Source organism: Triturus cristatus, chromosome 2_1, assembly GCF_964204655.1.
Source record: "Triturus cristatus chromosome 2_1, aTriCri1.1, whole genome shotgun sequence".
Classification (NCBI taxonomy): domain Eukaryota; kingdom Metazoa; phylum Chordata; class Amphibia; order Caudata; family Salamandridae; genus Triturus; species Triturus cristatus.
This window is the reverse complement of record NC_140581.1, coordinates 647,632,341-647,653,567: the sequence shown is the minus strand read 5'-3', so window position 1 is coordinate 647,653,567 and position 21,227 is coordinate 647,632,341.

Genomic DNA, 21,227 nt, shown 5'->3' with positions numbered 1-21,227 from the left:
GCAGCTGCAGAGAGGCTGGGAGCGCCACTGCCTGGGGTGCTGCGGGTGATTCCCGGTGAACGGAGGCAATCTGTTTTCCCGCTTGGCAGCCTTCCCCCCCACTGGCGATAGACGGACAGCCGGTCCGAGGAGCGAGGAGAGCAGCGGAGCGCAGCGGCGCTTGTGGGGGAAGCCGCCATCTTGGACTCGCGTCTGGGGAGCTCCTGGGCCCGTGTGGAGTCCGATACATGCGGGCTGAGGGTCGCATGCTCCTGTATGCTGCAGAGTTGGCCCGGGTGGGACCGGGATTTGGTGCTACGCCCGGGAAACGGAGGCAGTAGAGACTTGTGTGTGGACCTTCGCCCTGCGCTTTGGACCGCCGGGACCACTAGTGACGGCAGCCGAGTCGGGCTGCGGCATTGATGGGAGAACTGCGGGGTGAGTGAATCCGCTCCCAGTGGCTGGGCTTGGAGTTTCCCCCCCCCCACTGACCTGTGATCGCCTGAGGGTTCAGCGGTGCTGTCGGCCCGCTTGAGGGTGTCAGAGGGTGGCCCAGGAAGCCCGCATTACTTCGTGGATGGCCTGGAGACGCATCCTGTCTGTTCCTGGGGTGTGCACTGGCCCAGCGCGGTGCTGGTGAAGTCTAAGGCCCGGGAGGCGTAGTGGTACCGGGGGCCTGGGTGGTGACCCTGGGGCGCTCCTGTGGGGCTCTTGCCGCCTGTGGGTCTTGGAGAGACATTGACGTCCGTCCGCCAGGTGACGTGGAGTGGGGCTGCCTGGCCCGCGCTGACCGGAGTCGCTTGGCTGGGGCACCCGGACGGCCGTTTCGGCAGTTAAATCGAGCTGCGCGGCCCGGGTTCGGTCTGCGGTGTTGCTCTGCACTGTGCACGGAAGCCCGGCGAGGGACACGGGAGCGGCGCTTCTAGAGGGACGGAGGATTGCAGGGGTCTGCCTGCCCCACCATGACAAGGGACTAAACTAGTGGAGGGCCTTCTATGCAGAGCACGCTAGATAAATATGCGGGCCCCGGGGGCCCCGCCGGGGCGGCGGCCGGGGCCTCGGGTGCTGTGCCGGACAATGCTGCCCTCCTGGCGGCAATCACCTAGTCCAGAGACGCCCTGGACCCCAAAATAGGGGCAGTGGGCTCCGATGTAATGCTCCTGCGCCAGGACCTGCGTAATGCTGTGGCACGTATTACCGAAACCGAGACCCGGATCTCAGGGGTAGAAGATGTGGTGACTACCCTGCAGCAACGAGTGGCGTCTCTGGAGACTACCCAGCGGGGCCTAGCGTCTAGGGTCGAGGACGCGGTGGGACGGGCCCGGCGCAACAACCTCCGCTTTGCTGGCTTTCCGGAGGGCTGCGAGTCTGGGAATATGGAGGAGTTTCTCACTCGGTGGCTAGAGGGCTGGCTGCCTACCGACACCCTTTCCAAATGCTTTGTTGTGGAGAGGGCGTATAGAGCCCTGATGCAGAAGCCTCCCCCCGGAGCCAGGCCACGGCTGTGATTGCAAAACTGCTTAACTATCATGACCGGGATGTGATCCTCAAGCAAGCCAGGGCCCACGAACCCCTGCAGTTTAACAACGCCCGTATCCTCATATTCCCGGACTATACCAAACAGACTCAGCAATTGCGGCAATCGTTCCTTGCGGCTAAGGCCCGCCTGCGGGAATTCAAGCTTCCCTATGCGTTGCTGTATCCGGCCTGGCTGCGGGCTCCCGCACGTACTTCTTTGACTCTCCGGAGGAGGTGTTCAATTAGATGGACGAGACGGTGCAGCTGCGCCCTCACTCTCCTCCGGGGAAGGAATCTGACTCTTCCTCGAGCGGGGTGACCCGCGGCGGGCTTGGTGGCCGGGTGAAGAAGTCTCGCCGCTCGAGGTCCAGGAAGCGTTCCAGGTCCGGGGATGCACTGGCGGGCGGGGGTTCGGCATTGGAGCAGGTGACACCTGCGGACTGATACTCTTTTTATATGTACATTCATGTCTCTTGGATATCTCTTTTCAGCGGTCAGGGGAGCTCTGTATGGGCTGCCATCCTGGTTGGTCTTACCAAAAAGGGATGGGGACCTGGGGTTGATGGGCTGTAGTTTGGGGATCCATTGGTGGGTGTGGGGTGGTACCCCCTGTTGGGGTCTGCTGGCACTACCTGCCGCGACAGGTACTTCTCTGTTCTTGAGGTACGGGGTGGGGGGAGGGGGTTGTAGGGGTTGTATTGGGAATTGTTGCTGTTTTCTTATCGCACTGTCTAATCGAGGGTTGGGGCCGCACTGCGTGACATGTCCTGGATAGCTAGGGCTCATCTGGCTTCTGATGCTCTGCCATGGCTGTCGATACGGGTAGATTGCTAGATCCCTCGGGGTCCCTGCGCATTTTGAGTTGGAATATCAGAGGGGCGATAGATAAGATCAAGCGTGGCGCTATCCTTAAGCAGGCCAAACGTGCCAGGGCGGATATACTGATGCTCCAAGAGACACACCTTATGGGGACGAAAGCGTTGTGCTTTCAATGGTTTGGATATGTGCAGGTGTTCCATGCAGGCTTTGTGCGAGGTTCACGGGGAGTGGCGGTGCTGGTCCATAGAAGAGTTCCATACAATCATGTTCGAGCGTGGAATGACACACAGGGCAGATATCTTTTTTTACAGGGGGAGCTGTGGGGTGAGCCTGTGATCTTTGGGAGCGTGTACGCCCCGCCGCCGTTGTCTTGGGGTTTTGTTGAGAAGCTGGTGACCGTGTAGGCGGATATACCGAAGGGACTAGCGGTGGTGGGTGGAGATTGGAACGATGTGCTGGATCTGGCTCTTGACAGGCGGAGCCCCGATGGGGCCCCGGCCGGGGGCAATTCCACCAAGCTTCATTCCCTCATGATAGGTCAGGAATGGGATGACCCATGGCGCCGGTTGCATGGCAGGACCCCGGGATTCACCTACCTCTCGGCGTTCCACGACTCCTTCTCTCGTATCGATTGTATCTTTGTGTCCCGAGACGACGCGGGCAGGGTGGTGGAGGCAGATCTTCTCCCCCGAGGGCTCTCAGACCACTCGCCGGTCGCTATTACGCTGCGTGTCAGCCCTATGCGAGGACCATTCTAGTGGCGTCTCTCTGTCTGGAATCTCCAGCAGGCGAAATGCAGGGAACACGTGGGAGACGTCATTGATCACTATTTGGAGCGAAATGTGGGAACGGTGTCGACGGCGGCGTCTCTGTGGGAGGCGATGAAGCCCACACTCCGTGGGGTTGATATTTCCTACTGTGCTGCGGCACGCAGGGCCCGTAGGGACTCACTTGTGCGGGCTGAGGCGAAGATCTTGGAACTGGAAGAGCGCAGTGGAAATGGGGGGGATGGCAGGTCCACCGCCAATTATTGCTGGCACAGCAGGAACTCTCCTCCCTTTTACTAGATGAGGCCCATCAGGCGTGGTTGGCAACCCGCAGCAGAATTTACCAGTGGGGGGACAAATCAAGCAAGCTCCTGCATAGACTGTGCCAAGGGGCGACGAGGTCCCTTGTTCTCCCGGGTGTAGTTGGACCCGATGGAGTACCGATTTCGGACCCGTCGGCCATCGCTGAGAGATTTGCAGAATATTACGCGGACCTCTATGCGCCCCGAGAATGTTTGCCGGCAGAGGTTATTGCCCGATTCCTAGATGACCTTCCACCCAAGGCCCTGACTGATGAAGTGAGTGCAGATCTTGATCATCCGTTCACGGTAGATTAACTAAATTCCGCTCTCCAGGAGCTGCAGCCTGTTAAGGCGCCGGGTCCCAACGGATTCCCGAACAAATTTTTAAGAGATACTCCCAGCAGCTCGGCCCTCATTATTGCAGGGTAGTAGAAGAGGCCAGGGAGGTGGGTAGCCTGCCTAGCGACTGGCGGCACGCTGAGGTGGTGGTATTTCATAAACCCGGCCGCCCCCCTGAGCATCATGCATCATATCGTCCCATTTCCATTCTTAACGTTGAGGCTAAGGTCTTGGCGAAGGCGCTTGCTAATCGCCTCCGTCCACACATTTTGTCTCTTGTACATCCCTACAAGGCCGGGTTTATGCCCCAGCGGGCGACCCGCCATAATATACGCAGGGCGCATGCGGCGATTGCATCGGCTGGAAACTTGGGGGTACATGCGGCCCTATTACTTGCAGATATGGACCGGGCCTTCGATTCCTTGAGCTGGGAATATCTGTATGCCCTCTTACGCCGATTGAATCTAGGACCTCGCTTTCTCTCCTATCTGACTTTACTCTACACTGACATTACAGCGTCTGTGCGAGTGGCGGGCTCTGTCTCATCGGTTTTTCCTATTGGTCGTGGCACCAGGCAGGGGTGCCCTCTGTCGCTCTATTTGTTCGCCCTGGCAATGGAGCCCCTGGCTGCATGGGTCCGTGTTGATGTGCAAGTGTCGGGGTTCGAATGGGCCAATGGCCTGTCTGATCGTATTGCCTTATATGCAGACGATGTGCTATGCTTTCTTACGCAACTAGATAGGACTGGCCCGCGGCTGTTGCGCATTATGCAGGTGTTTGGGGAGACTACCGGGTTGTATATGAACGAGCGTAAGTCTACCATTTGGGTCCTGGGAAGTGGAGCAGATCCGGGTGCCTGGGCCTCTGCGGTACAGGTGGCGAGTGGGGAGTTGAAATATTTGGGAGTGTTCCTGTCAGATGCTCGGTCGACCTCTTGGGAAAGGAACCTGGTGCCGGTATGGAACAGGGTGCGGGAGGATATTCGGACTTGGTCTCATATGCCCCTTTCCATATATGGCCGCTCGGCCATCTTCAAGATGGTTGCCCTTCCTCGGATGCTATATCAGCTGCAAAATCATCCATATCCTATTCCCTCGGGCTGGTTCTGCCAAGTCAATGCAATGTTGGGTCAGTTTCTCTGGGGCGGAGGGGTTGTGAGGGTGACCTTACGTACATGTTTTAAATCCACGTATTGCGGGGGACTCGCCACCTCGGACATTCTCTCCTACTATATGGCCTCCCACCTGCTGGTCCTTAATGAATGGTGGTATGGCGACAGGTCGGATCCGGCGTATAGCCTTGAGTGCCGCTTAATGGGGGACCATTTACTACATACACTCCTCTATTCCGCGCCTTTGCGGCGCTCTCTGCCGAGTGTAACGCAATTGGTCTTTCAGATTTGGAGACAGGCACTGCAGAGGATGGGATGGTGGAATCGCCTAACTGGGGAGACGCCACTGTGGAGAAATGGTGGTCTGCCGCAGTTGGCGATCCTGTCCGGCTTCCAGGACTGGGATGCAATAGGTATCTCCACTTTGGGGGACGCCATGAGAGGACCTATTCTGAAATCCTTCCAGGAGCTGCAGATGGATTTTCACATGCCACGCACCCAATTCTTTAAATATCTGCAGTTCCGACATGCCCTTTCTCCCAGTCTGGTGGGTCTGGAGGAGTTGGACGATTTTAGTCCAATTGAGCCGAAGGTGTTCATTGGGGACCTACGAGACCATAAGATTTCGAGAATATACCAGTCCCTGGTGACTCACTGTTCCCTGTCTCTGCAGCGTCTCCGTGGGGTATGGGAGGAAGATGTAGGCCAGCTGGAGGAGGAGGACTGGATGGAGGCCCTGGCCTCTCCGCGTGGGGCGGCTGTCGCCATGAGCCTTCGACTCATCTAGTTTAAATACCTCCAGAGTCTATTTTACCAGAGTTAGGTTGTATAGGGCGGGTCTAGTGGCTTCTCCGAATTGCCTCCGCTGCCTGCGTGAAGAGGGGACGCTGATACACACTGTATGGGATTGCCCTGCATTGACTAGGTTCTGGCGGGGGGTACTGACATGCCTGTCAGAGGTCCTGGGTTGGGACCTCCCACGGTCCCCTAAATTGGTGCTCCTGCATGTGATGGATGATATAGGGGGTAATGTCTATAAGCGCCATCTGATGCTCCTGGGTTTTACTCTTGCCAAGCGGGATGTAGCGAGGGCTTGGAAGGTGACGGTCACACCATCAATATCTGTTTGGAAGGCCGGTCTCGATTTCTGTATGGGTCTAGAGGCCCCCATTTATGTGGCGCGGGGCTGCCCACGAAAACATTATAAAATCTGGAAGCGATGGGCGGATTACAGAGGACTAGAATTGGAACCCATTTCAGTGGAATAATTGTGTGGGTAGCAGACCATCTCCTCCCTGTGTGTGGGGGACATGTAACACTGGTGTATTGGGTGCAGCGGTGTTTTAGGGACATGGTTCATAGAGAAGACGGAATAGTGGTTGTGAACAGATTTGCTGCCTTGACTAGATGGGTAGTGCGATGGGTGGGGTGTTCACTTAAGAGGGGGGACTGCCTTTGTTATGCATGTCTCTTCTGTAACTTTCATTAACTATCTCATGAGAAAAATGTCAAAGTCGGTATGTTGTCTCTTGATGTGGTGGAAGTCTCTGGGTCACAGAGCTTCGCTAAATGTGTATTTGACGAATAAAATTTGTTTACAAAAAAAAAAATAGGTTATTCACTCAAATAAAGTTTGTAGCAACAAATAACTCCACCTGGAGTTATTACGATGTCTTGACAGCTGAAAATCCCAAAGTATGGCGCTGACCGCGAAGTGCGCAGCGTCAGGAGCGGAGTCAAGCAGACCCCCAAAGAACAGTCCCTTGGAAACGATGAAAGCAAAGCCAGTCCACGGTGTCAGGGAGGTGATACTTCGTTGGCGCCGGGTGGCGTCGGTTCCCTATAACCCCAGGGGAGGTGAAGCCTCGGTTCCTTACTGCGCTGCAGGGAAGGTGAGACCTCTGTACCCTACTGTGTCAGGGAGGTGACATAACAGTGGCAGCGAGGCATTGGTTTCTTCCGATGGTGCGGTGTCGATGGATTCGGGAGTCACCCATGTTGAGTAGATGAAGCACCTGCATCGGTGAAGTTTATGCTGCGGTGCGAGTCGGGACGGTGCATCGTGGACATCACGAGCAGTGTCCTCGGCTCCGGTATAGGCAGCGGCCTCAGTGACAACTACGGAGTTGATGCAGCACGGCTTCAGCAGGCTTCGGTCCAATGGTGGGACGGTGCATCCTGCTCTTCAAGAGCAGTTCCCATAACTTTGGTGCAGGTTACTGGGTCGCTCGCCATAGTCGGTGTTGCAATTTCCTTCTGTGGCAGCTGAAACTGCAGTTCCAGATGCAGAAAGACAGAAGAAATTAAGTCTATTTCAAGCCCTTGAAGAGCTTCCTCAAGCAGGGGACTCAGCAAACAGCAAAGTTCTTCTCCTTTCCTTGGCAACAAGTAGCCACTGCAGGACAACCCCAGACAGCAAAACAGCACAGGGGCAGTATTCCTGCTCAGCTTCTCCAGCTCTTCTCCTTGGCAGAGGTTCCTCTTGATTCCCAAAAGTGATCTTAAGTTTTCGGGTCTGGGCCCCAATATTTATACTACAAAATCCTTGTCTGACGCGGGCACTAGGCCTACCCACGCAAGTGAGGTACCATTTTTCTCAGAAGACTTTGGGGAACGCGGGGTGGGTGGAATTTTGTGGACCCACGCAGATTCCAGAACTTTCCACCACAGAAATGAGAGGAAAATGTGTCATTTTGGACACATTTTTAGGTTTGCAATGGATTCTGGGTAACAGAACCTGGTGAGAGCCAGTCAAGTCACCCCATCCTGGATTCCCCTCGGTGTCTAGTTTTAAAAAATGTACAGGTTTGCTAGGTTTGCCTACGTGCCAACTGCGCTAGGGCCCGAAACCCACGGGTATGCACATTGCTAAAAAAAATTCCAGTGGGGTTTCTGCCGCCCTGGGGGGGAATCGAGGAAGGGGGTTTCATCCCGATATGCCCCTAAAGGGGCAGAAAGATTGTGGCTATTTCTTTGTGGGGGTGGGGGCATTGGTATGACCATTTTGGGCAGACCCCACCCCCACGCATAAAAAAAGCCTGCGTACTCGCTGGCGCCTAGTGGGCTTTCTGCCCCCCAGGGGGCAGATCAGGGGCCACTGCCACCATCTGCCCTCCCTGGGGGGGCAGAAAGACTGGAATTTCTCTGGGGGTGGGGTGGGGGTATTGTCATGCCCATTTTGGGGAGCCCCTACCCCTACACTAATAAAAAAAAAAAATCCATGGTTTCTAGTGGGCATTCTGCGCCCCCCAGGGGGGGCGAGATTGGGGGCTACAGCTCCCATCTGCCTCCTGGGGGGCAGAAAGACTGTCATTTTTGTGGGGGGGAGGGTAGGGGCATTGGCGTGCCCGTTTAGGCAGCCCACACCCTAAAAACAATTGTGCAAAAAAAATCCCTGCTGGATAGTGGGCTTTCTGCCCCTCTGGGGGGGCAGATTGGGGGCTACAGCCCCATCTGCCCCCAGGGGGGGCAGAAAGGCTTTAATGGTGGCGGGGGGTGGGGGCATTGGCATGCCCGTTTCGGGCAGCCTCCACCCTAAAAAAATCCTTCTAAAAACAAATCCCTGGTGTTTAGTGGGCTTTCTGCTCCCCGAAGGGGCAGATTAGGGGCAAATGCCCCATCTGCCCCCCAGAGGGCAGAAAGACTAATGATTGCAGGGGGGTGGGGGCATGGGCATGCCTGCTTTGGGCAGTACCCACCCTTATTTTTACTTTCCAAAACAATCCCTGGTTTCAAGTGGGCTTTCCGATCCCCCGAAGGGGCAGATTAGGGGCCAATGCCCCATCTGCCCCCAGGGGGGGGTAGAAAGGCTGTAATGATGGTGGGTGGGTGGGGGGCATTGGCGTGCCCGTTTCAGGCAGCCCCCACCCTAAAAAAACCTAAAAACAAATCCCTGGTGTTTAGTGGGCTTTCTGCCCCACCGAAGGGGCAGATTAGGGGCCAATGCCCCATCTGCCCCCCGGGGGGGGGGCAGAAAGACTGTAATAATTAAAAAAAAAAAAATAGGGGTGGGGGCTGCCCAAAACGGGCAGGCCCATGCCCCCACCCCTATTTTTTTTTTTTTAATTCCCTGGTGTCTAGTGGGCTTTTTGGCCCCCCCGGGGAGCAGATTGGGGGCTACTGCCCCCCAGGGGGGGCAAAAAGACTAAATAATGCCAAAGTCATCAGGGGGAGCAAAGGCCCTTGACCAAGGAGCTGCTCCCCCCTCCCTGATGCTAGTGGGTGGATCCCTGCTTGGGGATCGCCCTCCTGTGGCGATCCCCAAGCAGGGATCCACTGGGGTACCATTGGAAAGGGGAGATTCTCCCCTTTCCAACGATACCTCTCCCGTCTTTCTACGTGCTCAGGGGGCTGAGATAGCCCCCTGAGCACATAGAAAGTGAAACTGAAATGAGCCTCTTGGCTCATTTTAGTTTCAGCTTCAGTGTAATGACTTTGGCGCGACGTGCGCGACGATCGTCATTACACGGAAAGCAGGGGGGGCCTCGGGAGCTGGGGAAGCTCTTCCTCAGCTCCCGAGGCTATTTTGAATGAAAGGGAATCCCTCTGGAGCCCGCACCAGAGGGATTTCCAAGGGAATGCCTCATGACGAGCTGGACTCGTCATGGGCAAACGGGAACTGTGTGCCATGACGAGTCCAGCTCGTCATGGGCATTCAAGGGGTTAAACTGAAAGGAAAAAAGGAAAAAATAAAGTGTGTGCCAGCACAAAAAAGGAAACAAACAATGGTCTAGTTGTTCTCAAGATGCATTAGTCGTGTAGTAACAGGAATTTTTTACTCTTTGCTTCTTGGCATCCCACATTCTTAGACACAGAGCAGACAGTGTCAAGGGTCTGATTTTGTCTCACTACCTAGAATGATGGTGCACCAGTAGGATTGAGTCCATGAGTTAGGATGCAAGGCTATCTGTTAGCTCTTTTTGCTGAAGGTCCTCAGTTTAATGGAGCTGTCCTGAAGCAACCTGTGGATTGGTTTCTTTATGGGTCGAAATGTCAACATTTTCATGGGATTATCCTATGGAGATTGTTGTGAATATACTCAGACTTGAGCTGTTCTTCAATGTGGATACTTCATGCAATTAGGATGTGTATACATGTACAAATGGGTGTTTGTTCTTGCAGTGATTGCCTTAATTGCACCCTGCGCCACCTACAATGATTGTTGTATTTTTTTATGATGATGCCGTGAGATTACCTATCACATTGACAAGATAGTTTGGGTCCATTGTCTCATTTATTGATATACAATCACACCTACTGTGGAATTGTGGGTGTTACCCCTCATCAGCCATGCAAGCTTATCTCCAGTGGCATGGATAGCATGGGACCCAGTCTGGGCATGCCTGTCCCACTCGGGGTGACAAATGCAAACAGAACAATTGATAGACAGAATGCAGAACAATGTCAAACATTGACCCCAGTACATAGCTCTGGGCCTAAATCCATTGTTTTTTTGCTCACTATGTAATTCCCGTTTGGACCCAGTATTATGCAAATCAGTCTTGACTCTGCTCCCTATGGGAACAGTCCAGCCAGAACTGCCAAGCCAGGTCCTCCCTGGACCAGAAACAAGCATCCTGGGACAGGTTTTGGAACATCACCCCTCATCAGCCAGGCTAGCTTGAATCCAGTGACACAGTGAGCCCGGGACCCACGTCTGGGCATACCAAGTGCACTTAGTGTGAGAAAACAAAAGGCACACAGATGATGGAGAGAATGCAGAGCAAATCAAACATTCATCCCTAGTCAAGAGATCTTGGTCAAATCCATCATTCTTATGCTCACTATGCCACCCCAGTTTGGACCCAGCAATATGCAAATCAGTCTGGACCCTTTACTTATGGGAACAGGTCAGCCCGAACTGCCAAGCCAGGTCTTCCCGGACCGGAAACAAGCATCCTGGGACCGGTTTCGGGGAAACCCCCCCTCATCAGCCAGGCTAGCTTGAAACCAGTGACACAGTGAGCACAGGACCCACATCTAGGCATACCCGGCCCACTTAGGGCAAGAAAACAAAAGACACACAGATGATGGACAGAATGCAGAGCAAATCATAGATTCACCCCCTAGTCAAGAGATCTGGGTTAAATCCATTGTTTTTTTGATCACCATGCCACCCCGGTTTGGACCCAGGCATATGCAAATCAGTCTTGACCCTGTTCCTTATGAAAACAGTCGAACCTGAACTGCCAAGCTAGGTCCTCCCTGGACTGGAAACAAGCACCCTATGACTGGTTTCTGGGTGCCACCCATTATCAGCCAGGCTAGCTTAAATCCAGTGACACAGTGAGTCAGAGACCCATGTCTGGGCATACCCGGCGCACTTAGGGCGAGAAAACAAAAAACACACAGATGATGGATGGAATGCAGAACAAATCAAACATTAACCCCCAGTCAAGACATCTGGGTTATATCAATCTTTCTTTTGCTCACCATGGAGGACCTGGCCTGGCAGTTTGGGCTGGACTGTTCCCATAGGGAACAGGGTCAAGACTGATTTGCATATGGATGGGTCTAAACTGGTGTGGCGTGCAAAAAACGCAATGGATTTAACCCAGATCAGTGACTGGGGTTGACTGGCAGGGCTCCCATCCATCGGTAGCCTCCGGTTGGGGGCCTGAGGGGCACCTACGGTGCACCTCAAATCCCTGCATCGTGTGAAATGCACTGTGAGGTGCCTGCCACACAGTGCAGGGATTCACAGAAACTCCCATTTCTCTGTGGGAGCTTGTGCTGCAGCTGCATTGCAACCACAGCACAAGCTGCCATGGAGAAATGAGAGTTTGCCTTCGCTCCATGTGTGGTCGCATAGTAAAAAGGTGTGCGGAACCGCTGACCTATGGTCGGTTGGTTCTCACACCGAGGCAGTCATCCGCCCGACATCGTAATAGGCCCCAAAGTATTAGTGTGTCATGGTCAACTGAGACAAAGGCAGCTGAGAGGTCCAAGAAGAAGTAGTGCAGCAACCCCATTCTGGTCAACTGTGTGTTTAAGGTCATCATAGATGGCAATTAGGGCAGATTCTGTGCCTCTTACTGGACAGAATTCTGTTTGGAAGTCTGAAAGTATGGAATTATCTTCAATGAATTGTGACATCTTGGTGAATGCTGCTCTTTCTATCAGTTTGCCCATCAAAAGTCCATTTGTAATTGGTCTATAGTTGTCAGGGTTAAGCAGGTCCAGGTTTGTTTTCTTTAATAATGGCTGTATGTATACCTCATTTAGGTTTTCTCAAAATATTCCTGTTGTTAAGGAATTGTTGATGATTCTTCCTACTGGTTTGACAGCTGAGGTAGTTAGAAGAATTATCTTGAGGGCTTGTGGTGGACATGGGTCAGATGGGCTGCTGGCAGGCATGGTGCTTTGACCAGATCCATGAATTCATGTTGTGATATTTGTTGGCTCGGAATGTAGAGGATGGGTTAGCTGCTCTTGGAGTGTTTTATTTTGGCAAAGGGTGAGTGCTGGTGGTTTTCTGTTGCTTCCAAAGTAGTTCTCTGTGAATTTTTCAATAAATACTTAATTAACCCATACATTCATTAAAGGAATAAATGACTTCTCACCAACAATCCATTACAGCAACAGAAGTTATTAATTAAGGTACACAAAAATAAAAATATGATGAAAATCACAACTTAAACATAAATAAATAAAATAACAATCAATTAAAAATCTACATAAATAATACTCAATAAATATGTATTTAACATAAAAGCTTAATTAAGGATCAGAAAGAATAATGTATTTAAATATGATATAATATACACAAAAAGCAATATCTTTACCTTTGATATTTTGTACCACAATATTTTTACTGTGAAAATATTTTTGCATAATATTCATATCACACAATATTTTAATTCAATATCTGTGTCATTCTCCATTACAACACAATAGAGCATTAGTGTAAAATAATAAATCGCATTCATCGAGCGAAGAGTGGATATTCCAAGGAGCGGTATTTTCCTCGTAAATTTGGGCATAGTCACAAACTCAAGAGTATGTGTTTATTCTCTTAATACTCACTGACTCCGTCACAACTTGAAAATAGATGGAAATGTACTCCTGCCAACAGTAGGAGTAAATCCATTTACAGGGAAGAGAGGGGATGTTAACACCCCTAAATGTTTTGAGGATGTAGACACAAACTTTTCTTCACAGGGAAATATATTTTCCTCATTGAGTACAACATATAAAAGTATTTGTCCTTTGCACAGAGGACGTAGCATTTTTCAAAAAAGAGTGTTGGACTTGGACCTTGCTGCAGGGCCACCCCAGAATTTTTGCCTTCCTTTGCTGAACCTGTTTTTGTTGGCTTTTAGGACTCTGTACACTTCTTCCCTGCTAACCAGTGATAAAGCGTTTGTGCTTTCTCTTCAAACATGGTAAAACTGACTTACACCTGATTGGGTTATTTAATTTATTTGTAGTTCTCTAGTCTATGGTACTACGCGTACCCAGGGCCTGTTCATTAAATGTTACTAGTGGGCTGTGGCACTCATTGGATGCAGCCTTTAAATAGATATATCTAATGCCAGCAACTAAAGCCTGTACAGCAGTTTTAGCCTGCCCATTTTCCCTGGGAAATAAACATCTTGCCAGGCCTAAACCTTCTTTTTTAATACTTATAAGTTATTCCTAGTCTAGGACCTAAGGGCTCAAAGGGCAGGGTAGAGAGAATTTAAAATGAGTACATGTGAATTAAACTTTTACATGTCCTGACACTAACAAAACATCTAAAGTCGTCTTCTCAGTGTTGTACAGCTATCTCTAACATAGACTAGCACTGGGTTATCTTATTACACATAATAAGTGCTAATTTCAGATTGGGAACAGATAGAGAGAATGTTTACACTCAAATTAATTTTAATTTAAAATCCTCTTTAATGGTAAAGTTGGATTTTTAATGACTAATCTGAAAATGGCACTCTTAGAAATGTGGCATTTTCTAACCCAAAACCAACTGTGCTTACCTTCCCTTATCCTGTGTCACATGACTGTGAATGGCTCTGCTGTTGGGGTTTCTGTATTGCTTTCAGACAGTGAGACCGGCAACACAGACCTGTACTTCACACCAACCATCTACAACAATTAACCAACGCGAAACTCCAGCGATAAACTGCTCTTCGTGTGACATGAATTACCATCTGTGACACACGGCCTGCTCTTCGCATCTCCCTGCCGCCTCCTCCAATGAGAGTGGAGCTCTTATTGTTGGACTTGAGAAGGTAACTCTTCAGTGGGACTAAACCGGTCCCTGAATACAACCCATGTTTCATCGAGGTTGGCCTGAGCTCATGAATGTCCCCTTGTCTAGCGCAAGCTCTGATTCTACTGTTCGGATTCTTGTTGTTCTATTATCATTTTATTTATTAAAACCTACTCTATTCTTCTAAATTGCTTTGGGACTTTTTGTATTGTGTTTTTATTTTATTATGGTTTGTGTGTTGCATGAATACTTTACACATTGTCTGTAAGTTAAGACTGACTGCTTTGTGCCAAGCTACTAGGGGGTTAAGCACAGGTTAACTTAGTGATTTTTGAGAGGCTTCTGCCCTTCTCAACAAATTACCCAATTTCTTACAATGTGTAATCGAACAAGAAGTGCATTTATGCTTGCAAAAATACTTCTATGGAGGCACAAACTGAAATTCACAAATGTGTTCCAGAGACATGGATCAAATGCTCAGACCATCACTTCTTTGTATTTGCACTTATGGAAAAACTCCTCAAAGAGATGTGATTGCTTCCAGTGTTATAGTAGCAATCTCATATTTACACTATTTTTCTTCTTTAGAGAGTAAGCAGTGTGGTAGATAGGAAGACAGCAAAGACATATCAAACAATTTGTGAGATTGCAGTGTTATAAGCTTTAATGTAGTTTGCCCTGATTAGAGTATACAATGTCCCCCACGATAGAACTTCACTGTAAATTTGCAGATAGCTCTTGATGAAGCCTTTTATGTATGTTTGGTCACCTATTCTTCTTCATTGCTTTTTATTTTGCTGGGTTTTGTGCACATAGAAAGCCAATACAATTGGACAGCTCTACAAAGTATAGTAAGACGGAACAGAACTCAGCCCAGCAGATATAAACAAAATTACAATAAAATTGATAGATACCTATAGCTGATACTGCATGATCGGCTAATATGGAAAGACTTGAGATGAAAGTATGCTATAAGAATACTGTTGTCAGAACAATGCCGGACAGTAAATAATTTACCTCAAATATTATTTACAAAATATCACCCAGTTGGTAATTAAAAGCATACAATCTATACCCAATTTTACAATCTTTTCGTAAATTATATTTAGGGCAATATAATTATGTCAGATGACATATCTACCTATATCGTTTTGAGATACAAGTGACATGAAATAAATTGATCCAGATTGCTGTATATTGTTCACACATAAACAAACTTTATATTCAATTATGCATGGAAAGAACTCGCAGTCACAGCAAAAGGGATAAAATCTGGTTCCCCTTTAGACCCAGCATGACCTGAGATAGTAATGGAGGGAGCAGACCTGATTATGCCGTATTTCTCGGAGCTCATCTCACGTTCCTTTCAAAATGGTGTGGTCCCCACTAAATGGAAACAGGCAATTGTTAGGCCACTCAAAGAAAAACATCCTTAGAGCAAACGATATTAGATAATCTATGTCATATCTCACTATTACCGTTTGTGATCAAGATTGCAGAGAAAGTAACCAATAAACAACTGATAGACCACATCAACAGGAATGATCTATTGCACCCCTCTCAATCAGGTTTTAAAACGGCCCACTCCACGGAGTCAGCACTACTCATGGCCACAGAAACACTGAGAAAATATGCAGACTAAGGGCAAACAGACGCACTGATCCTGCTGGATCTAGTGCGGCATTTGACACCGTATCCCACAAGCTACTCCTCCAAAGATTAGAGGCCTGTGGCATCAGGCGAAGTGCTCTGAGTTGGATGACATCATTTCTCTCCGCACGGAGCTTCCAAGTCTCACAACAGACATACTTATCTAAGAGTATCCCCCTGCCCCAGGGGGTCCCACAGGGATCAATTTTGAGCACCACTCTATTCAACCTGTATGTGGGGCCACTGGCTGAGTGAGTGGAAGAACAATAAGGTGTCTATTGTTTCCTATGCGGATGATACGCAGCTAATTGTGATGCTGTCTCAGGACAGGGAACAGGCAGCAATCCGTTTCTCCAAATGTTTAGAAGAGGTGGCAGACTGGATGTCGAACCATTGCCTCAAGCTAAACAGGAGTAAAACCGAGGTAATGATTGTAGGCAAGGCGCCAACCATATGGTCGTCCACGTGGTGGCCTGAATCATAAGGCCAACTACCTATCCCAAAAGCAGAAGTGAAAAACCTCGGAATCTGGTTTGTGTCTGAATTGACATTCGACAGCCAGATTCGGAAGGTAGTGGGTAAATGCTACAGAGCTATGAAAATCTTGAAGAAAGTCCTTGATCTTTTTCCACCTAATGCCAGGAAAACCATAGTACATGCGGTAATAACCTCCCAAATGGACTACGGGAATGTACTATATCTTGGCACTACTAAAAAAGGACTATCCAAACTACGGAGGGTGCAGAATGCGGCAGCTCGATTGGTACTTAGCCTCCTGAGAAGAGCTAACATGAAGAAAGCCCTGACAATACTGCACTGGCTGCCAGTGGAAAAGAGAGTCGTGTTTAAGGCAATGTGCCATTGTCACCATATTCTATCAAAGAAGGGCCCAAGGTACCTTCAACCACTACTAACCCAAAACATCCCAGGGCGGAATTTAAGATCTATGGGGAAGGCACTGGTGAGTGTACCGAGAATATTTAGAGCAAGAATGGGGGCACGCTCCTTCAGGTACCTTGCAGCAAAAACGTGGAACACCCTACCGATGGCCCTAAGAACAGAGCCATGTGAAAGTAGATTTCGTAAACAGCTAAAGACCTGGCTGTTCGTTAAAACTGAATAAAGGTAATATCTCGGATAGTCTGTGCAACTCGGTGGGACATACAGATTGCATTCACATCATTTCATAGATCTGCCTTAGCACGGGGACACACCGCTGGTGTAACCATGCGCTCTACAAATGGATAAATAAAATAAAATTAAAATAATATAATACAATAAAGAGAGAAACAAATTGAGCACTGCAAGTCTAGCATTTCTTCAACTGTTAAGAAACTAAGGCCTCATTTTAAAGTTTAGCAAAGAGGTTACTCTGTTGAAAGCATGTCAGAGTACCCTGCCCTCAAACCATTTGTCCACCCCCCTTATTTAGCAATAGGTAGACCTTAAGTATTCCTTCAGCAGAGCCCCAGTTGACTCCATCAATGAAATACTTCTTCTGATGGCCTAATGGATTAGGGGCCGGTTGAAAAAGGACATTACATCATCCGCCCTATTTAGGGTGGATGGTGCAATGCCTTTTTTTCCTTTCTGTTACTGCCAGGGAAATCCTGGTGGTGAGGGATAGGAATGGGAAAATAAAAAATGACCCCCACACCCTGGGAGAACACTCCCCAGGGTGTTGGGGTGATTCAGTTTTTATTTTTCAAAAACAAACTCTTGCTTTGTGGAAAAAAACATTAAGGGGCCTATTAGATCACTGGCGGATTGCCACCGCTGGGCTGGCAGAGGCCACCGCTGGGGCGGCAGTGGCGATCCGCCCGCCCAATGTCCCTGTGTAACCCCCGCAATATTAGTATGGCGAGGGGCACCGCGGCGGACGGAAAGACCGTCCACCGCTTTTCCGCCAGTTGGATTGCCAGCCGGGAGGAAAAGGCAGACAATATGATGGCACCGCCATCCATATTGTCATGTGCATTTTGAAAAGCCTTTCCATGGCGGTGATGTCACCATGGAAAGGTCGGCGGAAAACGCTTTGGGGGCCGTTACGGGCCCGTGGGGAGGTGGGGGGTGTGGGGCTGCACTTGGGGGGTACATTAATTAGAATAAGCAAGGTGGCAGGCACTGCACGGTGCCTGTCACGTTGTGCATGCCAATACACAAAATGCATATTTCACATTGCGGCGGGTGCTGCTTACAGCACCGCCAGCCGCAATGTAAAATATGCGGGATGCGACCCCCACGTGGTCGCATCCTAATGGGCCTAGCAAAACCGCCGCACCTCTGGCGGTCGGTCCTGTTTACCATTACAATGGCGGGCGGTCAAAGTCCGCCCGCCATCGTAATGGAGCCCTAAATGTTTAGTGGACAACCATCAAATCTGATAACAACCGTACTTCAAATGTCCATTACTTTCAATGTTTAGAGATGACCACAGGGCTGGAGGTCACCTCCAAATTTGGCAGGCTGTGTACCCTCGGGTTACCAGTGTAATGTAATGGCAGATGTAACGACCCTCCACCATCCCAACAAGCACTGCTTAATCCACCAAACCTAGGGCCCAATTCACGAAGGTAAACTGAGACGGATGTCTAACTTTACAACTATCGGTATTCACAAAGGGCATTTACAAGGAGTAAAGTTAGACTTTTGTCTCAGTTTTGGTCTCAAATTACTCATAAATGTCCATTATGAATATTGAAAGTCTTAAAGTTAGACTTTTTTCTTAGTTTACATTTGTAAAATGGGCCCCTAGATCAGGCCCAAAATAATAACTACATAAATAGAAGGAATTTAATCACTAATTTCAGGTTTTCTGTCAAGAATTATAACAAGAACACATTAAACCAGCAATGAAGAGAACATAGGAATACCTTGTTTAGCTGGCTGGATTTTGATTGATTCTGGACAGAAAATAACTCAATGTGGAGCTAACCAAAACAAACACAAAATGTGTCCTTAATGTAAATGATATGTTTACAATTGAGATTTATATATGAAGGAGAGCTTTGTAAAGGTTTGTAAGTTTCTAAAGTGTTAATTCTATTTAACAATGTTCTGACCATAGGCGTTTGATCTAAGAGCCAGGGGAAAGAAGCCTTCATATTGATTTTAAACTCTACATATCTTCATTCGCACTGCCAAAGTTTCAGTTGAGAGAGGACAAGAAAATTATCTCCAAAATCATAGAATCACATGAAGCACTATAAGCCAGCCATAATTGTACCCACTCAACAAGGGACTGTCCCAGGCTGAAACTTATCATCCTTAATCACACACCGAGAAAGGCTGTGCATATTATATTCAAAAAAAAGTCTGCTGTTATGAATGATGGTTGGTGAAAAAAAAGCATTTGGCAATGTAATGTAGATTGTTTCTGAACAACCATGTGGTGTATATTATAATAGAGGACTCATATTAATGTGTAATGTATTAAGCTATCAATTGCCGAAATACAGATAATCATATCAATATAAAATAAGGTGGGCAGTAATTGGTGCCTCGCTTCTCCCTTATTTTCTACTGAATCGATGGCTTGGTTACATGCATCATACACAGTGCTGCCCTAGTTTTACATTTAATGAATTAAAGATACAATTCAAATGGTATAATGATAACCTATTCATTTATTCTGAAGAAGATGACTAGCAGGAGCACTAAATTGGTTGCTGAATATGGACCTACGTCTGAATGTGAAGTGGTACAGCAGGCACAAACAAAGGCACTGGAATATATCAACAACATATACATTTGGTAAAAGTGAATTATTAGTTAACTCAGTACCAACCTTTAAGTGGGCTGCAAATGTCCAGAATAAGCTTGAAAAATCTTACTTTGAGGAAAATGGGTAAGGTCACCACATTAGTCAGGCATGTTATAAGGTAGGTCATCATATGAAATAAATACATTCTTGATTCTTTATACACAGTATTATACACTGAAGTACTTTTGGAAAGACACAGGTGAGCTAAGAATTATCACAAGAGGTGCCTATTGATTTAAACATGTTATGTGACACAATGTCCAAGATGGACGAAGCTCTAGCTATAATACCACTCAAAGGTAAAGGAAATAAGTTCACCACTGGAACTGTACTTAATTATGATTGCAAATATAATCATTTAGTGACTGCAGAATGCTCCACCAGGGTGATGGATTAATGGTTTAAAGTTTGTTAAATCAAATGTAGAAGTTTAAAAGATGCCCAGATAAAAAAACACAAGAAGTCAGATTTTACTAGTAATTTACAGAAGGTACATTTACTGTATCATTTGAGTAATTTACCATATTATGGAGGCAGGGATTTGCTCGTCTTCTGATAATAGCAGTACCCAAGCACATGTATATAGTACACTTTGGAGGCCGTGGTAGTCACTCTATAGACTGCCATGGATTTTAATATAGAAAAAAAGAAATGAGCGATTGTTTTCTGTCATTGTTCTAACTGAACTAACACACTTTATAGCAATGAATTCTAACAGCAAGATTGACCCTGGTTGTGTGCTCTTGATCTCGACAAGAAGAATAAGGTATTCCTACTACTCATGGTTAGGTGGAGCCTGGACAAAAATCATGCCCAGTTTGACAAAACTTTTGGTAACTTTCCGAAGGACTGATCCAAACCTTGCGAGTCAATCCTGGATAGTTTTTTAAACCCATCAAGAAGGGCAAAAGTAGAAGCCATGTTCATTTCCATAGGAAAAATAATGATGTATGCACCACAAAAGTTCTTGAAAGTGGTAAGCTGAACTTACATAGGAAGAAATGACCATCTTCAGATACTAATACAGTTGTGGTTTCATTGAAATAATTCCTCCTTTTTTGGGAAAGTGAAAAAATTATTTGTTCACTGATGTGAAAAATGTATATTGTTAGCGGCTGTTGAAATAATGAATTTGAATTTTTGAGAAATATGTTTGGTTAGTGACTTCCTCAATTTTATTTTTTAATACACAAACATTAAAAAATATAAAGTTATAACTATAACTACAATTTAAAATATGTGCACCACCTCCAAATTACTATAAGTTGCACACCTCCAAAAACAGTCTTGCTACCTCACTTGCCACACTGCATTAACTATAATGCATGCCTTTTCCATGAACTGGGTATACCCTTGCATACTGCATCACTTATAGCATGTGCAATTATAACATTCGTACCACTTATAACTTTTCAAAGGAGATAACTTTTCACAACACAGTGCAGGATAGAGTGCATGAAAACAGTGTGTAATGAGGTGTGCTACTTATAATAATTTGAAGGTGGTGGATAAATGAAGGAAAGTTTAAACTATAGCTGAAGAATATTTTAAGTTTTTGTAGTTTGGTTTGCATTGTAAAGGCTAAAGGCAAAAAAAAAGTTTTCCTAACTATAACTAAGTTTTAACGTTTGGCATTTGTTATTGAATTTCAGTCGTTTTTTTATATTTGTAATAAAAAAATGTTTCAAATCATAGTGTCCAGTGTCACGAGTGGAGAGTTGCTATGTAGAGTGTTGTACAGTACAGTGGAAGAGAGGAGTTTGTTGTAAAG